The sequence below is a fragment of the Prenolepis imparis genome, unplaced genomic scaffold (assembly GCF_030444845.1).
Source record: "Prenolepis imparis isolate NDT839.2.m4 unplaced genomic scaffold, iyPreImpa1.0 SCAF_6, whole genome shotgun sequence".
NCBI lineage: Eukaryota > Metazoa > Arthropoda > Insecta > Hymenoptera > Formicidae > Prenolepis > Prenolepis imparis.
In genome coordinates, this window is record NW_028141164.1 from 13,838,003 (window position 1) to 13,859,919 (window position 21,917).

The 21,917-nt window shown below is 33.5% G+C and overlaps 4 non-coding genes across 4 annotated transcripts; all 4 read right to left on the reverse strand.

The window, feature by feature from the left end:
- Window positions 1–6,775: 6,775 nt before the first annotated feature.
- Trnas-gga (transfer RNA serine (anticodon GGA)) lies at window positions 6,776–6,849 on the reverse strand. Its single transcript has one exon. It is a non-coding gene; the product is annotated as a tRNA-Ser (tRNA).
- Window positions 6,850–7,160: 311 nt separating this feature from the next.
- Trnas-gga (transfer RNA serine (anticodon GGA)) lies at window positions 7,161–7,234 on the reverse strand. Its single transcript has one exon. It is a non-coding gene; the product is annotated as a tRNA-Ser (tRNA).
- Window positions 7,235–7,545: 311 nt separating this feature from the next.
- Window positions 7,546–7,619, reverse strand: Trnas-gga (transfer RNA serine (anticodon GGA)). The gene has a single exon. It is a non-coding gene; the product is annotated as a tRNA-Ser (tRNA).
- Window positions 7,620–7,930: 311 nt separating this feature from the next.
- Window positions 7,931–8,004, reverse strand: Trnas-gga (transfer RNA serine (anticodon GGA)). Its single transcript has one exon. It is a non-coding gene; the product is annotated as a tRNA-Ser (tRNA).
- Window positions 8,005–21,917: the final 13,913 nt, after the last annotated feature.

Genomic DNA, 21,917 nt, shown 5'->3' on the forward strand with positions numbered 1-21,917 from the left:
TGCACTTTTTGAGAAAACTTGATATTGTTGAATGAATAATAGAGATTATATATACTGAAACAGTTTTCAAACAGCTGTTTCAAATTGATGACATGGATGCTAACTTATGATTTTGAAAGTATCGTATTTTTTTGAACTACCGTTTATCTCTTTACTTATTGAATCCTCGTATATAACACTCTCTTATCGGAGACAAACATGCTTAGAGATCGAGGAAAAACTCGATTAATGTGAATGACGACACATATGTCAATCAAAGTGAAAAAAAACCTCACCATATAAATAGCTATAATATGTCAATGTCTATTTCTATGGGAACATAAATAATCGACTGACATATCTAATGCGAAAAAACAAATGTGCATTGCTGCTTTGATATGTGTCTTTGTCCGAAAAAATTTAAATAACTTGTATACAAATAACACGCACCAAAATACTAATATAGTTTAAAGATCGACTGATTGTGAAAGGGGGAGAGAGAGAGAAAGAGAGAGAGAGAGAGAGAGAGAGAGAGAGAGAGAGAGAGAGAGCAGGGAGAGAGTGCAAAGAGAAAATGCTTATGCGCGCGCTTCAATCAAGGAATTCCCGACTCTATGAGGGCGTCGGGTCGAACTGAAAGCATATATAACGCAGTCGCGATGTATATTTATGATTATTCATTATCTACCGTTGCGATCGTCTATTTAATTATAGGTTTGGTATAAATAGACCACATGTGTGTGATAAGCGCGTAAACAGAGCGACTTGCCTAATGCCGGATCTAACAGCGACACCAGTGTAGGAAGGTAATACCGGCTTGCGCGCGTCGTGTATAATTATCGTTATTTAAGCGCAGCTTTAATCTTGCTCTGGTGATCACCTGGTGATTAAATTAATTTCGACATTTATTCGCACACTGTATTCGCGACTGTAAATGTACTGTCGGTCGGCTGATAACTGATAAGATAAGTAAATGGTTAGATTTTGTTATTGAATCAGAAAAGTTTTGGAAATAATTAAGGCTCCTGGTACCTTGTCGATCATGTCGGAATCGTGACGTCAGAAGCGAAAAAACACACGCTAAAATTTTTTAGATGCTATTTCTAAATAAAAACATATTTGCATAAAATAACACTTAAGATCTCTTTAATACACTTCTAAAAAACGCCGAAAACTATCCTTTTTCCTTTATAATCAATCAACAGCTGTAAAATGTAATATTATGAAGCCCAGTCCGTCTGGTCTTGGCACATGCGCAGTCATTCCGCATGTCAAAGTCTGATATTTCAATCATTTTACGGTTGTTGATTGACTGTCAAGGGAAAAGAATAGTTTTCGGCGTTTTTTAGAAGTATATTAAAGAGATCTTAAGTGTTATTTTATGCAAATATGTTTTTATTTAGAAATGGCATCTAAGAAATCTCAACGTGTTATTTCTCGCCTCTGACGTCACGATTCCAATATGGCCGCGGTGAGCACCCAGGAGCCTTAAGAAACCCGAAATGGGAATCTAATTTTCTTTACTGTTTATTTTTTTGCAAATTACAATAATGATAACTGTTTGTCTCATGCATGATAATAAGACAGAAGGAAGAAAGAAAGAGAAAAGATTCAATTTATTCCTCTCAAATATGAAAACAAAGACTGAGAAATTAGAAACATAAAATTATGTACAGAAACAAACGTGTGCAAAGATGCACGTTAAATGGCAACTCGCTCGCGTTTAAAGGATATTAAACAGATTTGATCTCGCAAGGGAAAATCAATGCGTATGATCAATCAACTGTACGCAATCTACATAGCGCCTTCCTTCGTGGAAAGAAATGAGAGAGGCGTATATCTCCCTTTCTTCCCGATTTATCGCAGATATAGGAGGTTATACCAGATATATACTCTCGCGCTCGTTAACACCCGTCGCGCGGGAGGAGAGAACAGTGAAGAGAACGAGAAAGTAAGCGAGAACGATTCTCACGAGAGTATCAGAGAGAGAATACGCGCGAATACGTATACGTATTTAGCTGGTTAGAAGGTGGGGCAGACACAGAACGAGTAAAATAGCGATAAATTTAGTTTAACGTTAGAACCAAATCGCGCGCACGTTAGGGGGCGCTGAGTGTAGGCGGTTATGTTGCCTATGCGGGGCGACTCTTGCCGCCGCAAGAGTATTGCGCGGAGCGGTAAAGGAATTTAGCCTTATAAATCAGCGACATGACTGCGCGCCGTGCCACACCTTTCCCTTCTTGGGGCAATCACGAGTAGTCGTCACCATGTCGGCAACATCCCCGTTTGCGCGCCACGGTCTCTTTGCTCGTCTTCTCCTGGCGAAGTCATCTGGTTCTCTTACGTAGCGGCCTTAGGGAATCTTTCGTAAATGCAGACGAGCAAAAAAATATATAATCAACAACCATTGGACAGTTAAATTGGGAATTCTCTCTTCCTCTCTCTACTAATCTATACCAATTTATACACATCAACATTACATTTATTGAAAAAATTGTATTTTCATTTTAAGAATTTCTCTCTTATTTTGAAAATAGACACCAAAAGTGCATGAGTGTCTACGATCTCAGATAAAATACTTTTTCTAGCGGTATCCGGCATTTCTGAAGCGCTGGAACACTTGTATTGCACGCCATGGAGACTACGTAGAAAACTAATTTGTGTATTCAATAAATTACGAGATAAAAAATGTTTAAAGAATTTCAATTGATCTAATATATTATCATCATATAAAGTACATCTCAAGTACTATAAAGTTTATTCCGTTTCCATTTATCTTTTCTTGTTTTTCTACTGTCGTTAAACAGAGATACTTCAGGTGGACAATGAACCACCCTGTGGTTCTACCACTAACTTTGCTCATCTAACCTAACCTAACCCTGTATATCTTTCCCTCTCTCTGTCTCTCTCACGCGTGTAAATAAAACACAATAATTTAAAGAAATCACGCTAACTGACCATAATCATAACAACAGGATCTTTCTCGAACGAGCAATTCGCACGTTTTTTTTTTCAAGAAGGAAACTGCTACCGGTAGAGATTCGCGGGTAAATGTGATGATCTTAAATACGGATAAATACCGTTCCTCCATTATGGAACTTATTCTCACCGACGTCGCGCAGAAAAGCAGTCCTTGTCGTCATCGGCGTCATATTTTGTCGCCTAGAGAGGAACCATAGCTGGATCCACATGCATGACCCGTCCTTAAGCGTTGCGATTCAGGTCGGGCTAAAGGTAAATGTTAAGAGAGACACGTCGACGCGCGCACACGATGCCGATCTGCATAATTATATTCAATGCCGGTTACGTAACGCCGGTTATCCGGTTATCTGCCGGGTCGTATATACGTACATTGTACCGTTTCGCTGTGAAATTTCTTTTGCTCGCTCGTATATATGTCGCGTGTGTAACGCCTATCTCACGCGTGCGCGACGAAGCGTTCTCACGGGACGAGGGACGACCCGTTCATCATGAATCACGTGAGGGGCCGCGCGTGCAATTTTCGAGGAGGCGTTTTTGGACCTGCCGCATTCGGTCAAATGCGGCACGTGACCTTTGCCTTTCAGAAATCCTTATCGCAGACTTTTTAAGCGTCTCCCAACATTTTCGCGTTGCACAAAATTATCGAGGGAGAGGGAGGGAATATTTACGAAATGTTGGCGCAGAAAGAAAAATCTAGTGGAGCTGTCACCGCTCCTGTCATTGTAGATTATATCACTTACCGTAAGATTACCGACATGCGAAATTTTCTCTCACAAAGGACAGATGTGGCAACAATAAGATGCGCGTGAGAGATTGTATATGTAAATAATATTCGATTCGTATGATCGGTATACGTATCTCGGTATACATCACTGAAAAATTGTATCCTCAATGTAAAAGGTTTGTTAAGAATATATTCTCTGTTAAACATATGACTGTTTTTTTATTGAACCGTTTATTTGGCGCTATATAGTCATGTTGTTACATATATTATGATTATATAGTGTTGCAATTTAAAGTGTGTGTAATGCAGTGTTTGTCACTGAATGATTTTAAAAGAATGGATATGAAGTGACTCGAAAAAGAAGACTCGAGCAACTTGAGAGACATGTTCACGAGTAAGTAACATATAACATAATTTATTTTAATTGTTTTGAACTTAAGTCTCCTACCTCATGCTCTATTTATGCATTATGTAGAGATGTGAATAATTTAAAATAGATGTATTTAATCTGGAAATACAAAATGTAAAATGTCTATTTTGTATTTAAAACACGCTTTTTCTAAAATTATTTTACATTTTCATTTAAATGGTTTTCATTACCTATTTTCTTTTCAAATGCATTTTTCTTGCAAACTAAAAATTAATCGAGATATCAATAATATGTAATATCAATAATATGTATGTAATACAATGCAAAAATGTCACTGATATCACGTCCACATTCTGACATTGATACTAATTATGATACCTTGTAAAAGGAAAATTGAGATTTCTCCTTTTGAAAAACTTCTTTTTTGGAAATCACATCCCACTTCTAAAGAGCATTGCAAGCAAAATGTTATTTCAAAGAAATAACTGAAAGTCTGTAACTATAGGCAAACATTTTTTGTAATTCTTTTGTAATTCCATATGTAAATTTTTATATAATTCAATTTTTGTAATTCAAGTTTATATTAAAAGAAATAAGAATTTAAGTATAAGAAATAATAGTAAGAAATATAAATAATAAAAAATAAGAATTATAATATAAATAAATATAAAAATGTATGAATATTTTTAAAAATTATTTTTATTTTAAAAAATCACTTTAAAAATGCCTATTTTTCATTTTCTATTTTAAATGAATGTCTAAAAAGCATTTTGCATTTTCAAATGAAAAGGTTCTAACTATTTTGCATTTTCTATTTCAAATGAATTTGGAACTTATTTCGCACATCTCTGGTATTATGTCTGTACTTTCTTTGCTTTAAAATAATGTACTTTGTGGTAATGTAAGAATAAATCACATTTCGTTCACATTTTTATAAATTAGCAATATATAATATAAATTTTTAAAGAATTTCCCTCTTAAGATAAGAGGATTCTTTGCCTATTTTAAAATAGAGTATTCTAAAAATAAATGGAAAATTTTAAAAATGAGACTACAATTTTTTTTCAGTGAAATACACTTCGAAATAATACAGAAGGGATGCGCTCTCGTGAACAGTGTTTTACAGTTGGAGAATACTTTCCACTTTGCGCGATATTTTCTCTTGTCGAACCGTGACCCATTATTCCGGATTTACCTTCAAAATAATTTTTACAGACCCGATGTGCTGCACAATGGAAATCAGATCATGCGTCACGCAAGAGAATCGAGTAATCAAATAATAAAAGAAGATTTCAGATACTTCATTCTCTTTCTCTCTATACAATTGCATGACAACGTATTCTATGCATTGCAATGACTTGCAATATAAGTAAATAAAAGACTTATGTACTATAAGTATATAAAAGGCAAGATAGCTTTATTTGATAAATCGACACATTTTTATTAATTTTGCATTCAGAAATTCGTATATTTAAAATTATTTTTTAAACCAATAAATATAATGTATGAGAAAATAAAAAAGCGTCCTTTATTTCTCCAATAAATTTTGATAAATATTCTTTTAAATTAGAAACACAAAGAGAGAAGCTAGCTTAGTAGCTCGATTTATATTATAAAGCGATTGAATCTATTAATATGGAATTATCAAGATAGTCAAAACACCATCAATCTATTATACAAAGAGAAAGCTCCGCGTCCGAGTTGCAAATTAATAGAGTAGGAAAGATTATAGGAAATAAAAAACAATGAGAAACAATGCGAAAGAGAGATCGAAGATATAAAGGAAGGAAAAGGAGAACATAGCGGATCCTATCCTTGCCAGAGCCAACGGACAATCACGTTGCCGATTGCCGTTGCTGCGGCTCTAGCTGCTTTCCTGGCGACACGCCCTGCCCTGATAACACCCACACTAACAAAGATAACCCGATATTAATAGATGTGCGTCCTGGCGCTTTCGCAATCCAGGCTCGACCAGCTGCGGACAGACACGGCTAAGCGTGCATGCATACACACGTGCATCACGAGTGCAATAATCTCGCGTTCGTATTCATCGTGATCTAGCACAACATCGTCGCGCCGATCGTAAGTACGACAACGGAAGTACGAAGATAAAGAATAATAAATGAAACAATAAAGATCAAAGGTAAGGAAGTGTGAATATTAAAAATTGAAAATTATATTTTGAATATATAACGTTAAATTCAAATGTAATAAATATACAAAATATATCAAATATTTTTATTTTTAAAAAAAGAAGAATATTTTTAATAATTTTCTGGATATTTTGAGTTACATAAAATAATTTTTAAATATATCTAAGTGCATATATAAAGAAATGTTGAATATATATAAGAATGACACCAATGCATTTATTGACATGACTTTATGCATTTTTTTTATAAATCATTGACCTAAGTGTTATTTTTTTAATCTGTTCAAAAATAAATTAATTGCGATTTGATTATTTGGTTTAAAAAATTATATAAAAAATTATAAAAAATTTAAATCGTTAAAAAGTTGACTTTATTATTTTAAATAATACATAAATAAATGTGATCTGATGTTCTAGATGTCGGCAACTAGAGCCAAGCGCGAAAATTAATTTCTAATTTTTCGGAACAGTATCTCTTGGTTTGAGATCACTGAGTTCCATTTGATTAATTATCAATTAAACTCGTACTTACAATGGAAAAATAGGCGAGAAAAATATAGGTCCGAAAAGTCGCTGAAGCGGGAATTGAACCCGCGTCTTTCGCTTTCCGGGCGACTGCTCTTACCACTAAGCTATTCAGACCCTTTCGATTCTATATTTTTCATTTGCCTTCTAAATTAGATGTTTTTGTAAATAACGCCATGTTTAGGCCCAGGCGTAAACTTAAGAAAATATATTTTTTATTTAATCGGCTCTCAATATTAATAAATAATACATAAATAAATGTGATCTGATGTTCTAGATGTCGGCAACTAGAGCCAAGCGCGAAAATTAATTTCTAATTTTTCGGAACAGTATCTCTTGGTTTGAGATCACTGAGTTCCATTTGATTAATTATCAATTAAACTCGTACTTACAATGGAAAAATAGGCGAGAAAAATATAGGTCCGAAAAGTCGCTGAAGCGGGAATTGAACCCGCGTCTTTCGCTTTCCGGGCGACTGCTCTTACCACTAAGCTATTCAGACCCTTTCGATTCTATATTTTTCATTTGCCTTCTAAATTAGATGTTTTTGTAAATAACGCCATGTTTAGGCCCAGGCGTAAACTTAAGAAAATATATTTTTTATTTAATCGGCTCTCAATATTAATAAATAATACATAAATAAATGTGATCTGATGTTCTAGATGTCGGCAACTAGAGCCAAGCGCGAAAATTAATTTCTAATTTTTCGGAACAGTATCTCTTGGTTTGAGATCACTGAGTTCCATTTGATTAATTATCAATTAAACTCGTACTTACAATGGAAAAATAGGCGAGAAAAATATAGGTCCGAAAAGTCGCTGAAGCGGGAATTGAACCCGCGTCTTTCGCTTTCCGGGCGACTGCTCTTACCACTAAGCTATTCAGACCCTTTCGATTCTATATTTTTCATTTGCCTTCTAAATTAGATGTTTTTGTAAATAACGCCATGTTTAGGCCCAGGCGTAAACTTAAGAAAATATATTTTTTATTTAATCGGCTCTCAATATTAATAAATAATACATAAATAAATGTGATCTGATGTTCTAGATGTCGGCAACTAGAGCCAAGCGCGAAAATTAATTTCTAATTTTTCGGAACAGTATCTCTTGGTTTGAGATCACTGAGTTCCATTTGATTAATTATCAATTAAACTCGTACTTACAATGGAAAAATAGGCGAGAAAAATATAGGTCCGAAAAGTCGCTGAAGCGGGAATTGAACCCGCGTCTTTCGCTTTCCGGGCGACTGCTCTTACCACTAAGCTATTCAGACCCTTTCGATTCTATATTTTTCATTTGCCTTCTAAATTAGATGTTTTTGTAAATAACGCCATGTTTAGGCCCAGGCGTAAACTTAAGAAAATATATTTTTTATTTAATCGGCTCTCAATATTAATAAATAATACATAAATAAATGTGATCTGATGTTCTAGATGTCGGCAACTAGAGCCAAGCGCGAAAATTAATTTCTAATTTTTCGGAACAGTATCTCTTGGTTTGAGATCACTGAGTTCCATTTGATTAATTTTTCTCGCCTATTTTTCCATTGTAAGTACGAGTTTAATTGATAATTAATCAAATGGAACTCAGTGATCTCAAACCAAGAGATACTGTTCCGAAAAATTAGAAATTAATTTTCGCGCTTGGCTCTAGTTGCCGACATCTAGAACATCAGATCACATTTATTTATGTATTATTTATTAATATTGAGAGCCGATTAAATAAAAAATATATTTTATTATTTTAAGTTACAATTAAAATTTTTTTAAAAAAATTATTTAACAAAAGCACTGATCCAAATATAGCAAAAAATATAAAAAAGAAAGTAAAAATAAAATTATTATTATTAGTAAAAAATTTATTATATTAAATTATTATATTATTACATTATTATAAAAATAATATATATATATATATATATGTATATATAATATATAATATTATATTATTATATTAAATAATTATTATATTATGTTGAGAAAAAAATTTAATAATTTTGCCATATAATTTCGCAATTGCATTTTCTCTTCCCTCCCTTTTATTTTAAAAGATGGTAAAAGAGACATAATCGACTTTTGCGACGGAAAAAGGCCAGATAGAGCACGAGAGGCGTGAGAAAGTATCGAATGAAGCACTTAAATGATACAATAGTTTTCTCTATTTCGTAATAATATATCGGGTGGCACCGCGCAATTGCGCTAGCGACATTCGATGAAAAAAAAATGAAGTAATAAGATACCTGCTAATTATCGGGACTTCAGTATCGGACGTAGAAATACGGTAACGATATAGCTTGTTATCGCTTGTATTTTCGATACATTTAACGACGCATACACGGTTCTTGTCAGTAATGGCCGGCCTCGCCGGCGAAGCGAGTCGCGGAAAAGCTGATTTGCGCCGCAAACGCGACGGGAACTAGTTAAACGGAGAGAAACATTCCTATACGAATCGAATAGAGAGAAAACTAGGAATGCTGTAACCGTTCGGCGCTATAACGATAATTATCAATTATGTTGTCGCGCAAAATTAATGGCGCTCGCACATGGATGCGCATAGACACCCATGTCGTGAATATAATCTTGTATTTATGGGCGCATTAAAGAGACCAGATATAGCTTCTTGGATATAATTCTTCATATAGTGCATTTCCGGAAAAAATGCATTTCTGATATTGAATTAAATTGTTTTATATAGTCGGGGAAAGAAGAGGAGACCTGTAATTCATTTCAAGATGACGCATAGTCAAGTCTTTATGGATTATCTTCAGAGATGTGCAAAAAGGATATCCAAACCTATCTGAAATATAGAAACTGTAAAATAGTTGGAACTTTTTCATTTAAAAAAATGCAAAATGCAAAATGCTTTTTAGATACTCATTTAAAATGGAAAATAGGCATTTTTTAAATGGTTTTTAAAATACAAATAATTTTTTTTAATATTTACATTTTAATATTATTCAGTTATTTTTTTAAATAACATTTTGATTGCAATTTTTAAAAGTAAAATGTATTTTCAAAAAAATAAGTTTTTGAGGAAATTTTTCATTTTCCTTTTACAAGGAAACCTTTTATCTTTTCATAATTAGAACCAATAATGTCAGAATGAGGACACCAGTGGCATTCTTGCATTGTACATACATACATATTATTGAGATCTTAATTTTTTTAGTTTGAGAGAAAGAGAAAGAAAACTGCATTTGAAATAGAAAATGGGCAATGAAAACCATTTAAATGGAAATGTAAAATAATTTTTGAAAAAATGTATTTTAAATGTATTTTAAATGTATATAATATTATATATCATATTTATTGTGATAATGATACTGATAATAATAATGATACTAATATTAATGATTGTGATGATAAATGCCATTATCGCTCTATAGATATAAGTATTATGGAGGAAACGCACACATTTCTGAAAAAAATATTTGTAAAGTGTCCTAAAAACCCAAAGATGTTATTGTTATCATAAAATTAATATATTTTAGTGATTAAATTCCAGACTCTTTTGTAACAATGAAATTTCCGTTATATTTTCTTTTTTTTTTCTTTATCCCGCGAATGTATATATAAGTGTCGATCGCGAATTTCGTAACAACTAGATTATACTTATCGAGATATTATACAGACATATGATATTAAAAGCGTAGCACGCAAGCTAAACACACCGTTTGCATTCTGTCCCTTTTAAATTATTAACTGCGGAAAGACGTCAAATGTGCAATCCGTCTTCAAACCGATTAAAGATAATTGATGTTGCAGGAGTTAATCAGTCTAACAACGATAATTTTTGTGAACAAATATACAAATGACTTCGATCCGTTTCGAGCTGTCATTAAAAGCCGACATCTTTTTGCACCTCGATAAATATTAGTTGCACGCATGTGTGCTGCTCCCTTTTTTCTTCTTTTTGCATCAGAAATGTGAGTCCTGATTTCGCAAACAAAACTCGTTATTTCGTTACTAGATTTCCCTGCAACTTGCTCTGTTAGGGTCTGTGTCGTGTCAGGCGCTAAAGAATTTGTTCGAGATCGTGGAAACGTCAGATAAGAATCATGACGAGAGGTACATCGCACATTTTCAGTTTCCATCAAGATAAAACAAAATTAATTTATTAATCACTGTAGAATTGTTGCGATGTTATATTTTACATTTTAATTACAAATATAAAAAATTACACCGGTAGATATTTTATTTATCCGATACGCGGATAATCTTATTTATTATTTCAAAGTCTCTAATTTCGCGACATCGAGCATCGCGATCGTAGGGAAAAAAATTGTTTCTTCTTTCCCGTTTTCAAATTATATAAACCCTGGATATTAAGGTGGACGGTCACGTACCGCCTCCCTGGAATTATCCGCGTAACGCAATTATAACAAAAATTACTGCGAGGAAAGCCCCGCTTTTCATGGAAGGCAAACTTTTACCGGGAGCGCCGTTAATCGGATTACTCGTTTCTCGAATGTAATGGAGGCGAGGGAGAGTCCTGATCTCTCTCTCTTTGGAGGCGAAGAGAGTCATCATGTTGCAAATGACCTCTGCCTACCGGCGAAATTAGCGGATGGTCTTCAATCCGGGCGTAATTGTAGTGCTACGTAAGAGATACTTACGCCCGACAGCGCGCGCGATTGCGCTCAGATACCGCCGAGTGCAAATCCCTAAAGCCTAAGTGTGGAAAGAAGCCTGTACAGAGGCTACCGTGATATTTCACGAATGCGGACAACTGTTGCCCAAAATTTCCTAACTCGAGTTCGGACTTCATTTTGGCTTAAAATAAAATTTATAACGCGTAGATTTCGAATATAAAAGGTTTTCAGAAGGAATCCCTATAGTTATACCGTTCTAGAGAAAATTCGAATTCTAACCTCAACCCATTTAGAATTCTAACCTTAACAAATAGTACCACGTATTTTAACAATAAAGCAAACAATAAAACTAATGCCAAAACTCATTTTTATTTATTGTTACGATTGATTGCAAGTGTTATATCAGATAACTTCTCGTTAGAGAAAAACATCTGTTGATATTAGTATTCTAAAGTGAATCATTTTCTTTGGAACGACTCGATACATTTGGAAACTTGCATATTAGTAATCTGTGCTTAATCATAAACTTAGTTTTTTTAAGCTAAAAATGAAGTCCAATCTCGAGTTAGGAACATTTTAGATAGACCTACAGATACTCTTTTGCTGCCTAGTTTTCTAATTTTTTTTTTTACTTTATAGTACTGCATGTATCGGGCTCTTGCTCCCTTAAACCAAGTTTTGATCGGCTATTTAATTATCATGTAAACAAGGGAAAAGATTTTCCTCAAACATCGATTTCCCTTATTTTTCGTGGAAAGAAAATTGCGCCGCTCGCGTGTTTCAGACGTTGCTCGGGGAGAACAAGCTGCAAGCATGATATTCCAATTAATTGAACGTCAGCACCGGCGCAATTAATCAACCGGAGCCGGCGCTGGTTTTTGCTGGTCTTTAATCGGCTTGAAACCTTCGAGTTGACAAGACACTTGGCGCGACTTGCGGACTTTGCGTTGAATCTATCGCTCTCTCAAACCATCGCGCGGGAGAGATCTCTTTCAATCTTGCCTTCCCCCCCTCCCTTCTCTATTTATCTATCTCTCTCTTTGTGCGCCTCGAAAGGGCGAGACACCCAGGGCGTGGAGGTTTTTAAAGGAGACCCGCTCTCGCGTATCTGCGTCATAGATCGCTATCTGTTCAAATGAATCAGGTGCCGGGTATACACTGTCTCGTTTACTTCTTTTCCTTTTTTTTTGCCACGCTCGCGCGCCGTCTCTCCTTTCCTCCCGCTTTTTCTCTCACTCACGGTCGGCGATTTTTTTCTTCCTTCTTACGCAGCCGGTCGGTCCGCAGATCTGCTTTCGCAATTAGAACTCGTTATTTCGTTGCGCCACTCGTTTCCGTATGCACTCGTGTCCGCCGATAAGACGGACGTACGTGTGTGTATACAGGCAGAATTGCCCGATTTGCGCCACCGCGTTTCACGTTGAGCCCAGCAAAAGATCTGGATAATGGTAGGAACCGAGAAGTTTCCCGTTGAAACTCCCTTCTCGCGACCTTTGGTGCATAACACACGTCAGGGTAACACGTGTCTGATTCGGCGAAAATATTCGCGTCTGACGTCAATGAACTCATATGGCTGAACGTTCCGCGCAACTTCTAACTTTCCATACCTGTATTAACTGCCCAAGACGCAGGTGATCAATTGATACACAAATTCATCCGCGAATCGATTAAGCTGAATTTGTGGAAGCTTATTTAAAAATTGAGAAAAACTATTATACATATATTGGTTACACAAGGATCTTAGAATATTAGTTGTAAGTTCATAGGATTTTTATTGGAGCAAAGATACATAAATTGGGCATTTTATTAGATTGAGCTTATTTGCGTGTTACCTAATATGGGTATACAGCCTCGACCTACGGCCTATAAACGAGAAAGAAAGAGAGATTTGTGCAATTTTGAATGATTGAAACATCACTTTTATACAGACATGGACATGTTTGCATTAATATTTATTTATTTAAAAAAATAATTTGAAAAATGGGATTCCTAATTATTTATCGTAGTAGGATACATATAGGACAAATTTGGATATATTTGAAATCTATACTGTACCTGGGAAACTTCTCCGCAGGAGATACTAATCGCGGAGATACTAATCTCGCGAAAATAATCAAGAGGAGCTCGCGTTACAGCTTATCAATCCCGCGGTGAGGTTTACGGCAACTTAATGAGTTACTTAATGAGTTACTGACCGAAAGGTATAGATCAGCGATCGCGATAAACTCTAAATAGCCTCGCTATTCTCGACCGATTTGATAAGCCGATAATTGGCCGATTTTCCACCAATACGTGAGTTTGTCGCAGTGTCTCAATCAGTCGTTATCCCGTTATCACGGCCACACACCGTTAACAGGTTTATTTATATACACTCTTGTTTTTCGCGAGAGAGATCTTGCGCTTCCACGAACGAGATTGTATCATCGTTCGCGGGAGAGAGATGCCCTAAAGGAGCAACGAAACTGCAATCGTAGGTAATTAATAATTCGCGATTAACGATGCTTATCTGACTTTGCGATTATTAACTACTACCGCTAATAACGGCCAATTGATTAGAATCTTCGAGAGGAATGCGTTGAATTTATAGGTAGACAATATATTAGGCTCGTTCTCACGATTCGATCGTTTGCAGAGAAATTTTTACTCATATGTCTATTTTTTTAGTTTTCTTTAATTCGTCAATTTGTTGAACATATACATGTAAATCCTGTTTAATTTAAAAAAATTACACACTTTGTCACAAATCGCCTATAATTATCTATAATTTCATTTTTAAACAGCGATTATCTTTCATTATGAAAAATTTAAGATTAAATAGATTCGATCGATTTTATTGATCGCTAACCCAACGTCGCAAGAGATAAGAATAGGAAAGGAGCAGGGAGATGAGAAAGGAAGGGAAAGGTGATGCAGAGAAAGAGGAATGGAAAAAGAAAGAGAGAGAGAGAGAGAGAGAGAGAGAGAGAGAGAGAGAGAGAGAGAGAAAGAGAGAAGGGTCCTAAAGTCACGGTTCACGATAGCATGTTGGGCAACAATCGCCACCGGGAATCGCGTGCTCCAGAAACGTTTTAACGAGAGTCACCGCCATCGCCACCGCCTTTCAGTGGCAACGACACGTCACCCGCGTACGAATCCATTATCCCTCCAGATTCGCCTTTCCTTCTCGCCAGCAACGGAAATCGAGAGAATTGGCCAGCTATTATCTTCGCGAAACCGATTATTAAACCTTTTAATTATACAGATACACTGCAAAAGTTGTACTCTCATTTTAAGAATTTCCTACTTATATTTTTTTTAAACTATATTTTAAAATAGGCGCCAAAAGGATTATCCTTTTACCAAGATGAGAATCCCCTAAAGATTAGTATTAGATATTCCTAAAAAAGAAAAAAAAATTATTAGTCGAGATTTACTTTTATACTAACAAAAAAATTTCTTATTTTATAACGCACAGGCAAAGAAAGACCATAAAGAAAGTATAGACATAGTACATATAAATTGAACATGAGGCATTCTGGTCCTGATTAAATTAGGTTATATTACTTACTCGTGAACACTTCTCTTAAATCGCTCGAGTCCTTTTTTCGAGCCACTTATTCACACTATAACTTCTTCTAATAAAGCCATTCTTCTAATAAACTAAAATCATTCAGTGACAAATACTTATACATTGCACTGTAAATTGCAATCTATAGGTATAATGCAATCTATACATTTGCTGCAATAATAGGACGCCAAATATACAATCCATAAAAATACGACCGTTTTTTGTTATTAACATAGAATATATTTTTAGTTATTAACAAATTAAAAAATTATTATTTATTATTAATCGAAAATATTTTTTTTAGTTTTAGATATTTGGTCTAGAAACACTTAAAAATATCTGTTAAAAAGAATTTCATAATATACAGGTCTCTCTCACTTACAATTTTTTCGATGTATAGTTTTCATATAATTTTAAGTGTTTATTTTTTGTTTAATTTCAAATATTAAATTAAAATATTGAAAATTGTTGTTACTGCAATTTTAAAAAATAAAAAATACTAAAGTTGCAATTCTGTTTCTCTGTTTACACAAATTTTGCTGCAAAAAAATGCCATCATTAAAGTATGTTGTTTAGAAGAAATTCTATCGATTTCAATCCCTGCGATTTGAAACAACGTCGTTCAGGGAACTCGGACAGGCGGAGCTGTACTGAGAGGATTTTTGCGAAGAACGAGTGAAAGCCACATGCCGGATTACGCCGGCCGGACCGTTTGATGAAATTCTCGAGTTCGCAAAAATGTGGGGCGTACGATAAATGCCATACAACTTTATAACGAGAAGGGAAGCCTCGTTGGTAATTAAGGTGAATTTAAATGCACGCTCAAAGGCCGACTTACGCCAGATATGTAGCGGGCGCTATCTCGAGAGATTCATCTTCCTCGCATCTCCGCGTATTCGTTCCACTTTTTCAATAATTATACATTGCTCTTGAAATAATTGTGTCGACAAATTCTCATTAGGCTAAGATATATCTTTAAATTTGACGTATTAAGTACTATACTTTTTTTGTTGTGAATACAAATCATCTGATCATTTATGCAGAACGTATTATACTAATAATATAAATTAAATATAATGTAATATACATAATGCATATATATACATTTATTATTTAATATTTATATAATATATTATATTTTAATATTTATATAATATTAATATAATAAATTGAGAACCGTGTAATATAAAACACAGATTTACGCAGAATTCCTAGGATTTTTTATTGTGTTATCTCCTGAATCATTTTCCAGGTCAGTAAGTATGCGCCGTGGCATTCGAGCACGCTGGCGAATTACCTCGAAATGAGAGAATATCTACGGAGATGCGCGTTTCGAATTTTATGAGGAATGGGTGAAAGCCACGCCGCAGCCACGTCCGATGGTCTAACAAAGCGACTGACCCCTCGAATTAAACGGATGAGCAATTTGTCCTCTTTAGAGAGTTCCCTTCCCTTTTATATTCTGAAGTTAAGAAAGACTCCTGGAGATCGTCCAATGTCAGAGACATCTATATATTATATATCTATATATCTATATATTATATAAATCGAGATAATAAAAATAAATAAATAAATTTTAAGTCTTTCTTTCACTGAAAAAATTGTATTCTCATTTTAAGAATTTTCCATTTATTTATTTATTATAGAATACCCTTAAAGTTTTAAAATAGGCACCAAAAAATCCTCTTATCTTAAGAGAGGAATCTTCTAAAGATTAGTATCAGATCCTATATTATAATTTATAAAAATAGAGACGATGGATTTATTTTTACACATTAACATAAAGATTATTTTACAGTACACAGATAAAGAAAGATCATAAAGAAAACATAGACATGTAGACCAAGCATAAGGAATAAGATCTGGGTTCTGAATGATTAAATTAGGTTATGTTACACGTCACTTACTCGGGAACACTTCTCTTAAGTCACTCGAGTCTTCTTTTCCGAACCACTTATTATTACCTTTATTCATTCTTCTAATAACTAATAAACTAAAACCATTCAGTGACAAACTACACTGCACTATAATAAATTGCAACACTATGTAATTACCTACGCGCTGCAACAATATGACGCCAAAAGGAAAACATCTGCATAAAAAGACATACAACCTTTCTTTGTTGCTAACAAAGAATTTCATCTTCTTAGTTTTAGAAGATGTTCCAGAAACATTTCAAAATATCAATTAAGAAGGATTTTGTAATATATATAGTCCTTTTACTTTGAAAATACATTTCTTTTGCATTCCAAAAATATTTTTATTTAAACAAAAATCTTCTCTTCAAAAGAAGATAAAAGAAGATATGTATTTTCTTACTTGATTAGTCTCATCTCTGGAGGCTCCGAGAAATTATCCTGGAAAGTTGCTATTCGTCCCTATTCGCAATCAATTATCTGGCGACTACCGATGAAGCATGAGGGAGCATGCACCCAATCTTCTTCGATTTTCTAAACGTACCTCCATCGAGACTTTCCAGGTATTCCCATCTAATTGCGCTCATATTAACTGTGTTATTTGCTCGCTCATCGTTGACGCGCGTTCCATCTGATTAATGTTCCGCAATTTCATGATCGCTGTTTGCTGTAAAGTCTTTGAATGCCAAACTAAATAAAGTCTAAAGATCGAGCATTACTATTCTCCTGAAAAAAATTAATTCTTCCGCTAATAATATTTTCTTCATTGATTTGTTCATCAATCAAGGAGAAAGATATTGCATATTTTTAAACAAATAATTAATTTTAATCTCACTTCACAGCAATAGTGCAAACTTTTAATTTTAAAAAACTTTCAACAATTTTATAATGTGTCTACGTAGAGGCAATTATAGTCGAGACAGATTGTAACTCACAAAACAGTAACTCGGAACGGAATATATACACAAGTAATAATAATCGTACAAAGGAATTCCTGTGAGATTCATTCGTCGACAATCAGTTTATATTTTCTGTTACTTGCAACCGCGAGGGAGGTCTTCATTTTTGTCGTGTCTCATCACAAGGGTCAAGACAGCTAGATGCGTGGAACCTACTCTTTAGTCACGCTTGTTAACTCGACGCAGAATCGAGTGTAAAATCGCCTTGTGCTCACAAAGGTCCTGAGACTTTGCTTGGCGACACATTTTTCTGACTCCTGACGAGAGATTCGCTCGAAAATTTCTCTTTCTCCGTTTCCTTTTGTTTCACCGAGATAGATATTTAATAATAGTCAGATTATATAAAACGAGATATTTAATAATAGTCAGAAAGCAACAGATTATATAAACGAACACAGTAACATGTATATAAATACACAGTGGCTATTCATCGACAAACTATATTAGACATGCTTATAATTAAATTATTATTAGTATAAAATGGCATGAAATCTGAAGAATTTTTAAAATGATCGAAGAATTATTTTTTAATATCATTAAATTGCAAAATCTTTAATACCAAGTATTAGATATTATAAAGATTAACAGCGTATAAGTTTATAATATTCACTATAATAAATATTAATATCTTAAGCCTGCTCTAATTTGTAACAAAATGTATGTATATACTTACTTTTGTATGTTCCTTTCGTAAATTACATTTTTTGAAAAATTCAAAATTTTATAATAAATAAACTTCACCGATCTTCGTCAAATTCAATATCACCCATTCTTTAATGATACTCTATTCATGTAAAAAAATTTAGCTCGATATCTCAAAATTTGCAAAAATTTAAAAATACACATTTCTTAAAAATTCCAAATTTCATAAAAAATGTACCTTTCCTTTCATCAATCTTTGTCAAACTCAATACCAACCATCCTTTAATGATACTCTATTCATATAAAAAAATTTACCCCGATATGTCAAAATTTATAGTAGTTAGTATTTATAGTTATAGGAAATTAGAAGCAATCACAGAAATTTCTAAAAAAATTCAAAATTTTATAAAAAATGAACCCTTTCACCGATCCTCGTCAAATTCAGTACTAACTTTCCTTTAATAATAGTTTATTTATGTAAAAAAAATGTATCCCGATATCTTAAAATTTACGGAAGTTAGAGCAATCAATTGCAAACATTTTCTGAAAAATTAAAATTGCATTAATGATTAAAATACTGTATGAATTTTTATAAAAATGACAGTAAATAAATATTGTATTACTTTACTTATACGTCAAATTATATATAGAACGGAATAAAAAAAAATTCTTGAGATATTTAAATTTTCAGAAAAGTGGGTGGGCACAACATATACATACACACACACACACATACGGACATTTTTTGAAAATGTGATTTTTCAATGTTTTGAAACATTCTGAATACATTGGCATCAAAATCTGAAAAAAAAAATTTTTTCACGAAAACAAAACTTTCTCTACGATCTACGAGGAAGCAAAAAAGAATTTAAAAAATATAAAAAATATATTTAAAAAATTAAAACTCATGTATAAAAAAACACACATATTCACATACATATTACGATATGCAACACATGAAATTATAATTAGATTTCTGTTTTTAATTCTGTCACGAATTATAGATTGTTTAAATTAGAGGCTTTTAACTTTTGGGTAATTTGCAAAATTGCACGCAGAGTACAAGCACATTTTTAATGTTAAGTTTATAATAAAATATCACACTAATAACATGATAGACGTCACATTCAATTGCAACAAACGGAAGAAACGATTCCGAAAAATCTCTTTAATCGAGAGAAATTACGCGAAAGCACTTTTGACGTACTTTATATAATTAAGCCTGATTCACGTACACACAATAAATCCGAATGATTTTATCGTTTCAAGTCAAATTACGCTGGTAAGACGCGAAACGGAAGTACTTTGGTGCGCTTCATTCATGGTATTGTATTACCATCTTTCGAGAAAATGAGTCCGCAAGAGGATATGGAATTTCTTGCTGTCTAAAGATCACACATTTACTTGTAAGTGATGACGAGAACTTCTATTTGTGGAAGTCGCATTCAAGAGCGGATTAACCATAAGACTCATTGAAAAAATTCTTGCCAATGACTTATGAAGGATAGAATATACACACACACACACACACACGCACGCGCGGTATAGATGTTGCATAATTCTATATAATTCAGAAACTATATATATATATATATATATATATATATATATATACTCTTGTATTACAAAAATAATATTTATATTATTAATTTTATACAAAACTACATATATTTTAAAAAATAATATTTAAAATGCTACAAAAATATATTAATGTAGAGATTTAATCGATAATTTAATGTATATTTATAATTGTGGTATATAAAATAAATATAATTACTACTTTTCTTATAATTTTTCAATTCTCTTTGCCACGAAAGATATTTACAAAATTATCGCTTAAAGTTTTTCACGCAATCTGACGCAACTTTCAATCAATTTGTCTCTGATTGTATATTGTAACAAAGTGCACCTTCAGGTATTCAGATGTAGTAACATCGGGACGCACCAACAAGCTGTCAAGGGTGCATGTAGGCAGATAATGAGCAGAGATACACGCGCACGTGGGGATGTAAATGATATACTAATGCAGGAAATGCCCGGTTAGGACCTATGCATCATCCGTCCCCAGGTGTTAGCTCGACCACGGTCGACATTGTGCGCGAGACAGGACGGTCTCGTCGAGGCAACAGGTTAAGCTAGGTTGTCACCGATTGGCCATAAAGGTTGTCCGACCTTAAACACCCTAATCAACCATAACGGGCTTCTTGCCTGCTTCTTGCTGCTTCCGCATCTTCAGCCTCACTGAATGTGGTCACCTGTTTGTTTCAAGGCGAGAACCTCCACGATCGAGTGAAACTTTGTCGCGCGCAGCTATGCGTAAAGCGATCTAAAACCTGTGTGCAAAAGTGTATTTAACAATGTATAAGAAATAATGAATAATTTAAATATAACTTAATAAATAAATAAAACAATTCAAGGATTTTAAAAAAAAATCAAAAAGTAAAGTTAAGCGACAATATGTATATATACTATTCAATGTTATATTTCTTTGGATTTTTAAAAGATAGTAAGTTTACAGATTACTATATTAATAATGAACATAAATATAATAAGTAGCACGACAACATATCATAATCAATTTTTCAGTTGCTTTTGTATTTTCTCTCATTATCTGCCATTTTACCATAAATTTGATATTTCCTTAAGTGAGACCATTCGACGTGTTATAATGCGTGCTTTAGGATCTGCTGACCTTATACGTGCTAATCAATCTTAACCAACCGCTTCTTGCCTTCTTCCTATATCTTCAACCTGTCTAGATATGACAGAGAGAGTACGTTATTTCAAGGTCGCTACTTCTACAGTTAACCGGATATTGCAACTGTGCTTCTTGTTAACTGAATCTATTAAAAACATTATTTTCAATATAATTAATTTATATAATTATTTCACATATTTCATCATTCTTCATATATTTGTTTTTCGTGTTTTTAAATTTTATTTTTATTTTTCTATAAAACTTGTTTATACATATATTTTCTTCATATATTAATATTTCATCATAAAATTAATATTAACTTAATAAAGAAATTTTTTATTAAAATTATATATGTACATTATAATTAAATTATTATATTTAATTAACAGAAAAATTGGCTATTAAGGCGCGATTAGTAAAGAGCAGATTTTTTTTCTTTTAAGAGAATTTATTGATTAATTCTACAAATGTACGTATTGATCCCTCGATTGGACCATCATCAGCAAGTAAAAGAATCTACGCTTTGCTAACCGCGCCTAACTCTCAGCCCCCATTTTCCCGTTATTTGGATGCCAGAGCCTTAGACTTCGTTCTATAAACTATTATAATATTTAAAGTTATAACAACTACTATTATAATATATTAAATTATAGATACTGTATTTATCATTATATATTATACAAATATGTGTGTGTGTTTTCAATACTTGCATTTCATTCTTTTTTCCCTTTCGAAGAAAGTTTCAAGTATAAAAATCTTTAACAAATCTTTCTTAGGAGATCGCAACAGAAGTGAAGAAAGGTCTCTAATGAGGTCAACTTTTGAGAAATTAT